Consider the following 15,397-nt stretch of genomic DNA (forward strand, 5'->3'; position numbering starts at 1 on the left):
ATTTATATCATTTAAATGTTTACTGCCAGACTAGCTCATCACTCATTTAAATGTGACTTTCTGACAGCTAATTTCAGTTAATTTTCTCCAATTCACTTAATTAGAACTTTCAATCAGGGAAGAACCTATACATATCTTCAAGCTTATATCCTTTTTAGTTGTTCAAAATCTGAGTCAATAAACTGCTGAAAAACTCTCTCTCTGAATCTACAAAAAGAGTGCAACCATAAAAAGCAAACCCACAGTATGTCCTCTCAGGAAGATCCTTCGTTTATTTAAGTAAATAATACTCCAGCCAGTATTTTAAATAAAAAAACGTTTAGCTCATATACACACACTACTGAAACTATAAAAACCCTACACCCAAGCTAATTAAAAATTAATGATTTCAAAATTGTTTAATAAGATAAAACAGTCAGGAGTCTCCTGAGTACCCGTGGTGTTGTGATTTGAGACTATAAAATCCTAGAAGGCTCGGCTAATGACATAGTACAAATGAATTTTCTCAATATTAAAGCCCTAAAAACTAGGGCGATTTTATTTTAAGTGCCATCAGACAAAGAACTGTGAGTTCTACTAATGTTGATTACTTCTTTAGGCACGTTCAAAATGGGGCAGTTGGTTAGACGGAGATGCGGGGACCTTTACATCTTGACGCCCATCATCATGTTAAAGCACAGACGCTGAACTCAAAGACTGTGTGCTCACAGGACGCCCCGGACACACATGCAGAGACGGCGACCAGTGTCATGGGTCAGCCCCCCTCCCCCTGTCAGGCTGGTCAGTCCCCGAGGGGTTGACAGTTATCATGGAATTATTGGCAACATCTTTTCCAGAGGTTGATAAACATGTTACTTTCATGAATTTTTAAAAAATTAAAAATGAAAATATCATTAGCAGTTTTCAAGCATTTTTTGCAATACACTAAAGCTTTAAAAAAGAACAACTGCTAAGGACATGAGAGAATTCCAAAAAGTTTTAGTACATTTCAGTACAAAGTCAGTTTAGGATTTTAACATTCTTGCCAGATCAGTGAATGACAACTGCCTAACCAAAAACATTTAACAATAAACAAGTGTACTCACTAAGGCCTGGAGGGTAGAGGTAAAGACAAAGATTAAAAAATTACTGAGGAAAACAAAACCCAAATAATTCAAAATAGAGTACCCTAGGATTATATTTTATAACTTCCGTTTTTCAGATTCAAAAAACACAATATAAATCATAAAACATATTAAAAATTCTTTAAATTCCTCTTTATATGTTAAGATTTTAAAAAACACTCTGTTTATAAACTACTTATTCATATCCACATTTTTAGCCACAAATAAATGCGTGCCAGTGGCACGCTAAGCATCTGAGATTTTTCAGAAGCCTTCGGACAGACAGTCCTCATTAAGACTGGAGTTAAATACGGTTTGCAGCTAGGGGATAGTAACAGGCTTCCCATGCTGCTCCCAAACTAACCAATCAACCCTTAGTACTCCCCTAGCGGGCTGAATGCATCATTTACATCCAATGTGTGTTCTGAGTAAAATTTGTAAAGAAGAAAATCCACTGAAATGTCCAACACAATACAATAATATGCAACTCATCTGAGTTATTATAAAATAAATCAGTGACTAATGTCCAATTGTTAAGGATCAAATAAGACTATGAAAAGACTATCACATGAAGCCTCACACAAATTGTCAGAGCAACCCAGGGGGACTCATATTAGTCTTGACAAACTGTCTGGGGGCTGATATCTGGTTTTTAATGAGATCTATTAAACAGAGACCAGAACACTCGAGATAGGCTAAAAAGTACAGTATACAGATGTCAAATACAAACACTTATTAGTAACTTTCATTTGTTTGGAACATCAGCAAATTAAACCTTTAATATTATAAAAATAATAGTAAATTATTCATAAATTAACACATTTGTAAGACCCTGTGTCAGAAATAATTATAACATACATGAATCTGTGTCTAACAATAAATCTCATTGAAAGGATATAACCTATGTTTTTGTGAAACTAAACCATTAAGGAAATGAATTATTTATTGATAAAAATGTTGTATAAAATTACCCATGTTTCCTACAGTGGAGCCAAATAATATAATAACTGATGTAGAAATAGTTTCCTTTTTACAAGAAATTCTAAGCTATTTGAGAATAAAAATTCAAAAATAAAAGGCATTAACTATGTGTTTAATCTAATGCATGGTTTAGAGATACACTAACAATTTCCTTACATTTTCAAACAATCAAATTTTCTCTAATGTAAAATTACGTAAAATCAAGATTACCAATTTCAATTATGGTAATTGTTTACCTCGAGACCACGAAACCTTACTTGTATATTACTTGTGCTTCTCATACTTGTAATTAATTCCAAGATTAATGCTAATGTTTATTTAAACTTTGCTCTCATACCACATCATTAAAAAAAAAAACCTAAATAAAAGCTACTGACATCTAAAGGATAACTGATCTTCATTAAAAAATCAAATAAAAAGAACAAATGCTATCTATAAACTTTATATGCAGAAATAATTATGTAACCAGAAGGAAAGAGGTCCGTCCAGCCAGCCCAGACGCACATTTCTGCACACCTATCCCCACCACCGTACTGCCGAGCTCCCAGAGCGCCCTTTCCGGCTCCGAGACACACAGTGATGGATCTGTAAGTTTCAGATAAAATAAAAACCACTGACTAACCTCTCTTGATGTGATATGCATTTGATTATAAGATGCATTTAATCATATTTTCTATGGAAGAAAAAACACAAGAATTTGTTTCATATATTTTTAATTGTATTTATAATTAAGAGTCTTAATTCATCTGAATGTAGATAGTAATATGTTTCAAAGGAGTTAATGTTTGGATTGGCAAGAATGTAATATACAACATTATGGAGTCGGAATTTTAAGTATTTTTCATTTCAAATACATGTAATACAGCCTTCTACACACACATACACACACACATTTAAAATGAACTGGTCTGTTATGTTTGCATGTGCTGGATTTCAAACACTAGTGGTAATGTTTCCTTAACATTGATATATGACCTTTGTAATTTACATTGAAGAAAGCTGTTTTTTTCAGCCTAATTAGAACTGTTTCAAATTTTCCTGCTAAATATATGATATAAAGTCCTTTCAACTTTTTTATTCTAGAGTTTCTTTCCATGTCAACTTTGTTCCAATCAAAATATGCTTTGAATTAAATGATTTTGATTGAATATGTGGATCACATTTCGCTTCTAAGATTTAAAGTCCAAAAAGGAAAAGTTTAGCCTGTTCAAACAAAGCAAGAGCAGCCACTTTGCGGAAAGCTATTCACATTTAAGAAGACTGACAAATTGTTTGTGTGCACCATTAGGTCTCGTTTCTGCAATAGTTGCCAGATTTCCTGTCCCCCTAATAAGATACATTAACTCCTTCGGTGCTGGCTTTGAAACTGTGATGAATCCAAGTCACTTTAGCAAAATTCTAGTTACCTGTAATTTCCTTCTTCAAAATAAATGGAAAGAACAGAAAATTTGCTATGTTATATCAAAATTTTTCAAAAAACAAAGGTCACAGAAAAATCAACATTTCTTTGCAGAACAGATACAAATTCTGAATGTAAATGTACTTTCCAAGTAGGATTAGTCAAAAGTGACAAACCCATATTACTCATTTTTAAAAGATGTATTAATTAACCTATTAAAAATTAGTACTTGTTCACATGAAGCACAATAGTGAAAATGTTAAAATTTTGATGAACTACATACTAACATGAATTAGCATTCTCCCATACATCACAATGCTTCCAAATTCAGATATTTACCTTAATATAAATATATAACAAAGCGTGAGGCAGATTTTATACTTAAATGGAAAAGTTTAACTTTGAGGGCATAAAATATGTGTGAAGCTGTGACATTAACAACAATAAGTCATGAATCAAGGGGGGAAGAGTAGGATCAAGGATTTAGGGAAAAAGAAAAACAACTATTGGATGCTACGGAAAAAAGAAAAGATGTCTGAGTTACAAACAATGAAATTTAGTCAACAACACAGTGACGTTTGCACTGAAAAGCAGACAGAGCAATCACTAAAAGGAGTCGTGTACTTCTAAACCGCCCTTGAACTGTGGGGCAGGGGAGAGATGGCGCGCCACAGCGCCCCGCTCATTGCTCCATTTCTATCATTACTAAAGAAAAGTGTGAGTTAGTACCACATCTTGATATAACCATCAAGCACTCGTGCATCTTCTGGCAGGAGAATCATTCTGTCTACGATTGTTATTGTGTAGTTTTAAATGGGCTAGTCAACCAGCTGTTATATATTTTACACACTGAAGGCCATGTTTCCTTTGAAATTCATAGTTTTAATCTCAACTGAAGTCTGTATTGCTGTGTGCCAAGATCAAAAGGATTAGGCAAACTTGTACAATTACCCTCCTTTTCAGGGAGATGATTTTTTTCTAATGTTTAAAATAGACCTATATGCTGACATTTTATCCAACTATTTTCTTTAGAGCTATAGAACATTAAAACATTTAATTAACATTTCAACCTTAGGTCACTCTTAATCTAAAATCTAGGAATTCATAATATACAGATATTTTAAACTATTTATAGTATAATACACATAGGGAGATGGAGCTTTTAAAAATTCTGTTCTGTAAGAATGGATGGTGAACAGCTATATAAAATTAAAGGACAGATACACCTATCTATTTTATTATTTGTTTGCATTTGCATGGCTTCATTTAAAAAACAATTTACAGCTCACAATAATGCACAGTCATCAAGATAAAATAAACAACATAAGTAAGGTAATGCAAAAACAATAAGTACATAAAAATCACACCATGAAATGGTGTAGACTTGTTAAAAGAGCACCATGGACTTGGCCCTCAGCTTTCTAGCAGGCAACATAAAGAAAGAGACACGAACACTTACAAGAGTCAAATATGACCATAATGTAAAAATAAACCAGATGGCCTAAAAAAACACATTATTTCTATTCCTGAGATAAGAAATTCCTCCCTTGGCAATATGATGGAATCCAGGTATGTGACTCTCAGAGGGACTGACTTAATCCTGGATAGATTTAAAGTATAGACAAATGGAAAGACTGCATATTCTTCAGGCAATCCTGCATAAACATTATTTCTCTCAGGTGAGGCTTTGCATGGTAAATTCTAGATTACACTCCATGACAAGTACCTGGAACGTGGCCATTGGATTCTGTCAGTTAAACGCAGAGCCACAGGCTTCGACATCAGCTAAACTGAGTCACAGGCCAACAGCCCCTTAAAAATGTGAAGGGGAAGGCCCACCTCCACTTGGAAGGCATAGCGGCCGACCCTAAGACAGGGCTGAGGTTCTCCTCAGAAAGCAATTTTGGGTAAACTTTCCCTCACAGATAAATAGGCAACGAGAGCCTGCAAATGCCAACCATGATGTCCTATACTTATGGATGTTAAAATCTCCAGAAAATTAATTCTGAGCATCGTAAATGGCTGTTAAGCTCTCTATACACTAGTTATAAAAATATACACTTAATTAAAATATTAATCTAAAGTTCTCAATTATCGACGTAGGTATAGGAAAAAAAAAGCTTTCATCTTCAACAACCACTAAAAAAGTGTATTAATTTGTTGTATGAACTTCTAGAAGTTCATTTTCTAGTTAGCTACAAAAGGAAGGAAAACAAAACCAAAAAATTTAATCCCTTCCCATTTGCTTATCCACACAGATCTGATAAATACTAGCAGTCTCTTGCCTTTGAAGAGGGCCAGACTCAAATCCCTACTTATTGCCAGATGTAGTTTAATCCCATGGGGACCCCGGACAAAAACAAGGAGCTGTCTTCATGGCACCAATGATCCCCTGGACTGACTGCCAAAAACTTATATTGGCAAATCAAAATCCTTGGCAAAACAGAATACTTAGTATATCATCACTTCCAAGAATACCCAATAAAGAAACACTAAAAACTTAAAGAATATGAATGCAAAAGTTGCTGAATACCTTTTAAAGCATCGACAAGTTCAGCCAGAGAATTACATCTGCACTCACTTTGTGTGTGCAATTGTATATACATACATTACATGTAGGACTAAAAGTCTTTTTTTCATTCTGCAACTTTTGATTAATATCAGCAGCTCTGACATCCAATCTACAAACATCTATTGAGTGCTTACTACGGAGTCTGTTCTGTGCTAGATTCTGGGGATAACAAGGTGAGATGTCTCTCCCGAGGGTGGGTAGGAAGGCAAAAGGTCATCCATTTCTAAGACGACTATAGTAGTCAGTGTGTGATGCCCTGAGAGCCTCAAGACGGGGGCAGTGGGATGAAGAGGAGGGGACAGACTTTAGAAAGAGTTAAGCGACGTCTGCACGCCAACTGACCCCCAACGTGAGAGGGCACAGAGGGGGGGTTCGGGGTGACACTCAACCTTCCCTTCTGGGCCTTCGTCACACTGGAAAAGGAACACGTTTGTGTGGTAGAAGATGAACTGTTTTGAAGTTAGTATTAATATTTTGGACTTTCAGAGATTTGAAGTTAACCCTAAGCCTTTTCTGGATCTAGGGCTGTTAATTCCAGCAGAAGTACAGGGTCTGGCAGCAGTAACACCATCCAGTGCGGTTGGTAGGGTGCGTGAGCGTCTCACATGAGAGGGACAGCAATTTGAACACTTCACCTAAAATGTCACATGGTGTGCTTGAGTGTGATATTGTTATGTTACAGAATTACATGCTTATGATTTTGTAATAAAAATTTTTATGTATAAGAAAAGGGACATTGTTTGTACCTGACCCTGTATGTATACTACTTAAATATTAAAATATGTTCACGTTCAATACTGGGATGTCAGAGCCAAAAAATTCTGGATAGCACAGTGACCACCAAAACTTTCTACCAGTGCTCTCCAACAGAAATACAGTGTTCTATCACATAATGTAGTTTAAAATGTCCTAGTAGCCACATTTTCAAAAATAAACAGATGAAATTAATTTTAACAGAGTATATTTAATCAGAAAAATAAATATATCATTTAAACACATATAAGACTGTTATTTTGTAGTAAACCTTAGAAACCTGGCACACGTCTCGTGCTGGCAATGTGCATCACGTCCCGTTCAGAGTGGCCACACCTCTAGTGCTGAAAGCCACAGGTGGCTGGTGGTCACAACACTGGACAGAAAAACTTTCTATTCAATTCCCCAAAATGCATCTACACTCAGATTTTTACAGTATTTTGAATGTAAGATAGAATGCGGGGACTAACTGTATTTAACCCTTTTAAAAAGACAGTTTCTCTTAACTGCAAATAAAGATGAAGCTTACAAAGCACAAAGCACCCTCAGACTACAAAATGACCTTTGATGCAGTTTTGAAAAGGTCATTCTAACTCTCAGCTCACGAAGAATGGCTAAACCTTAGGACCCTACAGCAGAAATATTCTGTCCTCAAGTGTGAGACAGGAATGTCCTGCGGTGTATATTCTTTAGCCGGTTACAGATCTCTGAAGAGATGTGGCTGCACGGGAGAGATGGCACCACGACCTTCCTAACAATAAAGGTAAGGGGCTCATTCTACCAATGACGATCTATCTTTAAAAGTCCTTTGTTAGAATTCTTAGCACATTGTCTACCCTGCTGTATCAGTTACATATGTTAAGAACTATCATATAGACATAGGCTACAATTTATTATAGAGAACATTTACTGAAAGTCAGGTATATTCAATATGTAGACAATGTGGATATATTCATAAACCTCATAAAAAACACCTCATTTTAGCAACAGATGGAAGTAGCTTTTGTTTGTCCACTCCTAGAAATTCCTGAACATTTGTGATAAAAGTCTAGGATTCTCGAAATCACAATAAATTGTAGGTCTGATTCTTTCTGAATTATCAGTGGAATAATGTCTCGTTAACAGGGTCCATTTTAATTATTTTTATGCAGCCAAGACCATCCGGGCATTATGAGTTCAACAGCCTGCACTTCTTGAAAGATTTAAGTAAATTTGTTATCTATGCTTCCTTACCTCTCTTTCAACTTCTTAACTAATCTCTCATCTTCCTGTTTCAGGAACGCACCCACAATGGTTTTGCTAAGGTTACCATGTCTCACTGAGCCCAATGGACACTCACCTTTCCTCACTTCACCTCGTTGCATCATGGCACCTGTTTCTACATCTCTCCTCTCTAGGCTTCCTTGATACCCGACCTCCAGATTCCCTGTCTGCGTCCTCACTTTTAAATGCAGGGTCCTTTTCCTCTGTCTGCCTCTCCAGTGTCCCTTCTCCTCAGGATTCAGGCCCAGGCCCTTATTTCTGACATGTCTCGGGCTGGGTGAGCCAGACTTCGACTACCTTACCCGGCAATTACTACCCTCTCCAGAGTCGAGTCCAAAATGTTACCTGCCCATCAGCCTAGTTCTTTTGGTGTGTGCTTCAAGTAACTCGAAGTTAATGTATTGAAAAGAAAATGAATGATTTTTCCTCTTACACTTCTTTCTCGCTTCTTTTTTGGATTACCAGGGTGTAGTGCCCCACCCAGTGAGCCAGTCAAGAAGCTGTGGCCTTCATCTTGACTTCTTTTCCTCTCACGCCAAAGCCTTGTCAGATAACGAGCCTCCAAAGTGCCTTCCAAGTTCATTCTTCCTTTTCCTTCCACTTTGACTGTCTTTGGCTCTGTGCTTCACTGCTTCTTGGTTCAATTATTCTAACACCAGCCAAACTGTTCTCTTTATCTCTAAAACCTTCCCTTTCCAACTCACAGATGGACAGCAGGATGACAGCATTGAGGGGAGAGGGGCGCAGTCATGGGGTGGAGGGATCGAGCAAAAAGTACTCGTGGACATGGACAACAGTGTGGTGACTGCAGCGAGGTGGGGGGCTGTACGGGGACCAAATGGTAATGGAAAAAATACGGTAAAAAATAAAATTAAAAATTTTAAAAATGCCCCCTCTTCAATTCTTCCTCTGTACTAATTGCTGTCTAAAACCTGGCTGTGTCATGACTCCCCTGAACACTTTCAATGGTTCTCCTTTCCATGAGGCGGCCTTTCTCCACCTGAGTGCAGCACGCGCTGAAGTCACCTGGGGACTTGTTAAAGCACAGGTTTCTGGGATGCCCCTAACAGGGGCTGCTTCTGCAGATCTAGAGCTGAGCCCAAGATCTGCCTTGTTAATAAGTTCCCAGGGAATACTGATGCTCCAGGTCTGGCAGCCACCTTTTGGGTACCAACCACTACCCCAGGAAAAACGTCCACATTACTTACTTCCAAAGGCAATGAATATTGTTCATATGCACTCCCTGTGGTCTTACCTATCCACAGGTATTCTTACACACATATTGCCCGTTACCTTCGGAATTAAGTTTAGCTCTAGTTCTGTACTACAAGAAGACCTTTGTTCACGCAGCTTCTTACACCTGTAATGCCCTTTCCATCATCTCCCCCTCTCCCTGGCCAACTTCTGCTCATTCTTCAAGACTATGACCAAACATAGTTTCCCAAGTTAAGCCTGCCCCAATTTTCCCAGGAAGCAAAATAAGGCATTTCTTCTTTTGATCTCAGAGTGAAAAAAATGAAAAATTATAACTGTGTATGGTGATGGATGTTAACTAGACTTGTGATAATTTCACAATATATATAAATATTGAATCATGACATTGTATACCTGAAACTAATATAATGTTATATGTCAATTTTGTCTCAGAATTTTTTTTAAAAATTATACTCACACAAATGAATAAATAAAATGTTAAATGCTGTCATGGTAGCCTGTGTTTCTCCTTCATGGTACATATCACATCTATTATTATATTTGTTATACTACATTATATATTATCACAAGTTATATATTTATTTGTTTAGTTTCTTATTTACCATCCATCTTCCTTACTAAACAATAAACATGAAAAGGGCAGGTACTATGCTGTTTTTCTCAGTGTTATAGTCCCCAAGATGAATAAGTAGTAGGCGCTCACAAAATATTTATTGAATAAATAAGTAAATATATCACTTAATCTACTTCTCTAATTAGTTACTGTCATGTCTGTTTGATCTTCATAATGACAGCCCCAAAGGGCAGGTGTCATATTCTTCCAATTTTGTGATCACAGACCTAATTAACTCAGTAGCCCCCTAATAAATGTCTGTTGAATGAATGAATGGCATGTAAGAAATTCTTGTGATTTAGTACAATTCTGTGTCTATCCTCAGGAACTATGATCTTAAAGCTTTGTATAGCATGAAATTGACCACAGAAACTTTAAACACTTGATACAATGCTAATTGGGCAGAGTTTTGGAAAATCTGAAGACTTTCTGTGGCTGCCAGGCATTGCAAACAAGAGGTCTGGAGTTTGTTAACTAAAATCAAATTTAGGACAGGATAATGACATGAGAGAAGAAAAAGTGAAGTGGAAGTCACAGCATCCTCTTCCAAGGTTTTATTTTCTCCTGAACAATATCAGGAAGATGGATGCAGATAATGTCAATCCTAAACCTGACAAAGGCTCAGGAAGACAATAGATCATGTAAGGAAAATGTATCAGAAGACCAGCTTGGAAGAAATTCACTGGTCAGCTAAACAACAATAGGATAATAACAGCAGCATTTAACATTTAGTGAGCACTTATGATGTGCTCAGCTTTATGCTAAATGTTTTACATGGGTTATTTTATTTAAACTTCCCAATAATCTTATGAGATAGGCACATTTCTAAAAACCATTTTATAAATGAGGCTAAGAGTGCTAAATGAACTGCCTGATGTCACCCAGGCAGTACGTGTCAGAGTGGCAGCCTGGACCCACACTTGACCCCTAGAGACATGGTCCTAAACACTACACATCCTTCCGAAACAGGGTGGTCTATCCCAAAGCTACATTATGAAAATTCTAAAAATATGGAACCATGTCATATTAAGGATTATTTTTAATGGATTCCACATATATCATTTAGTAACACTGGTATTAAGTAAGCTGATCATGTACTAAATCTGACACACCATGTCAGCCTGCAGGCTTTACTGACAGATTTTATTATTCTTTCAAATGGTTTTTGCTTTTACATATAGCTTCTTAAAACTAAAACTTTCACCTTGTCCTGCAGTGTATTTTTCTGTCTTCCTCATAAAATGCGAATTCCTGAATGCAGAGATTGTATCTGCACCCTTGGAACTGAGCACACAGTAAACACTCAATAATGCAGCTTCAAAAAACCCGTATATTTTAGGTCTCTTTTCCATTAATTTAATTACGTATTCTTTAGGAGATTTTAAAAATCAAATTAAAAAATTAGAGAACTACAGAGAATACTAAGATATTTGTTAACTGTTAGGTCCAAAAGCTCTTATAAAGAAGTAATCCATTAAAGTATTTTGAGATGAGAATTAACATTAAGAGCTCATTTTGCTAATTGATGAACATCAGCAACTTAAAAAATATGATTTCATGTATTTTAATGTGTATCATATTTTGTGTTGATACATGAACTATGAGTGCTTTAAATGAAACTACTGTGTAAAAAGAACAGAGAAAATTATCTTCTTTCTTATTTAAATAAACATTTTCATTTAACTACCGAACTCGATATATGATTTTGTTAATTTTTGGAAAATGTTTTAAATGCTTTATGTAATAACACTGTCTCAAACTACTCAGGACACTGATTACATGTTTTTCTTTCATTTTTTTTTAAAAGCACAGCACAAACATTATTTGCTTTTGTGATTTAATAGCTTTGAAATGTGCCACTTGGCAAACACTTCTAAATTAAACTACTATAATAATAAACAACGACGTCAAACAAATAAATCTGACTTGAGATATTTCTTCAGCTTCTCAGATAACTTCTACGATAAGCTGTACGACACACCGGGCACTAAAATCAGAACTGGAATCACTGCCTCCGTTAGGACAGGACAAATTGATCAAGGACATAGATGTATTTATTCTGCAAGACCACCATTTTCCTCCTTTGTTGTTCAAAAATATAACTCTCCTGTGTAGAAATTCTACCTTTTCAGTTACTTTCACCACAAAGGACGCAGCTGTAAGGCCAGAATATATTAAATACATTATTAGCAATATAGGCATTTACATTTTTATTAAATATGGAGGCGCAAAGACAAACAGCAAGGCAAGAGTTAATTGAAACATTCCTCTTTAGAGCAACTGAGTTGAGGAGTGGGGGCTGGTGGGTGGCGGGAGGGGGAGCAAGGCAGAGAGATGCGGAGTTAATCAGGGAGCAAATCCAAAGCCAGGCATGGAGAGGCCTCACTAATGAGCCTCAAGTACCCTGCAGTGGTTTTCAAACTTAACTGGCTTCAAATGATGCCACCCCATGACAGAATGCAGCTAGCCATAAGAGAAGGGTGATTAGAATAAATGACGGGAGTAATTAACTCTGATGTGAAACCACCTGATTGGAAAAGAGAAGCCAAGAGCTATTTAGCTGATGGTCCTCCAGTAGAAAAAAGGAAGCTTTCCCTTTCTCTTGTGTGGGTGTTCAGTTAGAACTCAGCTCTTTCAAGTAGGTATTTGGTGGCACTAATGAAAAGCAGCTTTCATTCAAAGGCCTCTCAAGGACCTTCCCATTCATTTTGAAAGGGAAGAAAATAAAAGCTTCAAAGTAGAACTAATTTACTTTAGTCCCCTACCTCTTAGTGAATGTTGCATTAGTAAAGTCTGCATCAGTATTTATGCCCACGGTCTATCTCCAAATAATGTCATCAAACAGCAAAAAATTTTACTTACGAAATTATAAGACAAGGGTAATTAAAATTTTAATATTTTCCCTTTCTTTAAAAATATTTTACAACATTGCATGTACATGTTAAATAGATACTTTTTTTAACTTGCCAATCACACTCAATGCAGCTGGAAAAAATGTTTTCCATAGGAAACTTTAAACTTATAGTAAATGTTGATCAGTGCATTTCCTTTGTGTCATTAGGATCATTCTTCTTACAGCAAGACACTCTAGAGTAAGAGGGAGGAGCATAAGGTGTGAATGAGGTACATTTGCTTCTGAAGAGAAAACAAACAAACAAAAATAATGTTAAGTCAAGGAAAGAAAGAGTACATATTTTTGCAAAAAGACAGCTTTCTTACACCGCATATTGACCCCAAGAATCCACCACACTCTCAGTCTGCTTTCTTTTACAAAGAGGAGAATTACAAAGACTGGGGGCATTACTACCTGCTGTTTTACAAGTAATCATCAATTCATCGGGCCAATGTTGTTCTGTACCTGCTGAGTTAATGTTCCTGACACACCCCTCCCCACACACAGGTTCTCAAGCTGCCCAGAAACAACGATGGGTGTAGTAGCACAGGGGACTTCGCAAATGTTTATGCCTAAACTAGGATTTATTTGACAGCTTTACACCTTTGGGCATGATATAATTAAATATTTTGACAGCTAAACAAAAACTGTATAAATTTAAAAGCTATTAGGAGCGCAGAATCTAGAATCCAAATGAAGTGATTTGCTTACGCCCTGAACCGCTTCAGCAATGTGGTCCACAAAAGCACTGAGAGGGCCACACGTCTGTCAACCGTTTCAGTGAATCCTTCCGCATCTCTCCTGGGACGGGTACTCCCCTCACACACATTGACAATGACTTCAACGTCAACAAAGGGAACACACAAATTTAAGATCATCAATATAACTCCTACTTTTGGCTATTTTCTATAATTTTAGAAACAGGAATATTAAAAAGGCAAAGACTAAGACATATTTAAAAGGCTACGATGTGCTATTTAAAAGGACTTAATGCAACTCAAGGAGTGTGAGTGGTCCTTCAAACTGTCATTATTGACTAAGCAGTCAAAGCTCATTCACTGGAGGTGCCAGGTTCTAGACTTCCACGGTATTCTGTGCTCCTTGGTCCCCTAAGACCACACTCGCACTTCTCATGCAAGGGAAGAATCACAGTGAGTTACTCTGTTCCTTCTTCAGAAAAACCCACTGTTCATTATCTGAGCTCCAGAAATGTTCCCATCAGTACTACTCACTACTCAGACACAGAGATTAAAAGCCTCAGGTGTGTCTCTAAAAATTAAAAAAAAAAACAACTGTAAAGCAAAATTGTCCATTAACATAACATTTTTAAAATGGAAGTCTGATTTATACCTACCATACTGCATCTTATAATCATTCTGGAAGGTATCTTCAGACCACTGGCTTAGAATCTAACAAAATGCTCAAGTTTAAACAATACCTAATCAACTGTATTAAAACATTTAAAACCCCACTTTTCATTATATAACAACCTGAAGAAATACTGTACCCTCATCTAAAGGTAAATGATCAGTTGTCCATTTAAAAAAATCAGGTGCCGGAGGGAAGGAATGTGACAGGTGGAAAACTTGGAAAGAAAGAGCTGTGACCCCTTCCACCAAGAACGTGCTTTGTTCTAAGGAAGCGCAGTTGTGTGGATGCGGGTAGGCTTTTTACACTGGGACAAGTTACTCCAGCATTTTTACCTGCACGTTCAGAGTCAGCAGGACACATCAGTCCTTTCAGAAGAACATGCCTTAGGCACTTAAAGATGGCCCAAATGGAAGAACAGATCAAAGCTCCAGAAAAAATACAACTAAGTGACAAAGAGATAGCCAGCCTATCAGATACACAGTTCAAAACACTGGTAATCAGATGCTCACAGAATTGGTTGAATTTGGTCGCAAATTAGATGAAAAAATGAAGGCTTCACTGAATGAAATAAAGGAAAATGTATAGGGATCCAACAGTGACAGGAAGAAAACTGGGACTCAAATCAATGGTGTGGACCAGAAGGAAGAAAGAAACATCTAACCAGAAAAGAATGAAGAAACAAGAATTCAAAAAAAATGAGGAGAGGCTTAGGAACGTCCAGGACATCTTTAAACATTCCAATATCTGAATTATAGGAATACCAGAAGGAGAAGAGGAACAGCAAGAAATCAAAAACTTATTTCAACAAATAATGAAGGAGAACTTTCCCAATCTGGCAAAGGAAAGAGACTTCCAGAAGTCCAGAAAGCCCAGAGAGTCCCAAAGAAGGTGGGCCCAAGGAGGAACACATCAAGGCACATCATAATTACATTAGTCAAGATTAAAGAGAAGGAAAGAATCTTAAAAGCAGCAAGAGAAAAGGACACAGTTACCTACAAAAGAGTTTCTGTAAGACTGTCAGCTGATTTCTAAAGGGGACCTTACAGGCAAGAAGAAGCTGGAAAGAAGTATTCAAAGTCATGAAAGGCAAAGATCTACATCCAAGATTACTCCATCCAGCAAAGCTTTCATTTAGAATGGAAGGGGAGATAAAATGCTTCTCAGGTAAGGTCAAGTTAAAGGAGTTCGTCATCACCAAGCCCTTATTATATGAAATGTTAAAAGGGATTTACCT

The 15,397-nt window shown here is 36.8% G+C and overlaps 1 protein-coding gene and 1 long non-coding RNA gene across 11 annotated transcripts in view; both read right to left on the minus strand.

Moving 5' to 3' along the window:
- LRBA (LPS responsive beige-like anchor protein) overlaps positions 1–15,397 on the minus strand; it is a 512,136-nt gene that overhangs the window by 69,258 nt on the left and 427,481 nt on the right. The gene's annotated exons all lie outside the window — the stretch shown is intronic.
- LOC118501938 lies at positions 1,794–8,804 on the minus strand. Its single transcript, XR_004904591.1, has 2 exons — positions 7,999–8,804; positions 1,794–7,782 (listed from the first exon to the last, which is right to left on the minus strand). It is a non-coding gene; the product is annotated as an uncharacterized LOC118501938 (long non-coding RNA).

The sequence above is a fragment of the Phyllostomus discolor genome, chromosome 8, assembly GCF_004126475.2.
Source record: "Phyllostomus discolor isolate MPI-MPIP mPhyDis1 chromosome 8, mPhyDis1.pri.v3, whole genome shotgun sequence".
In the NCBI taxonomy this organism is placed as follows: Eukaryota; Metazoa; Chordata; class Mammalia; order Chiroptera; family Phyllostomidae; genus Phyllostomus; species Phyllostomus discolor.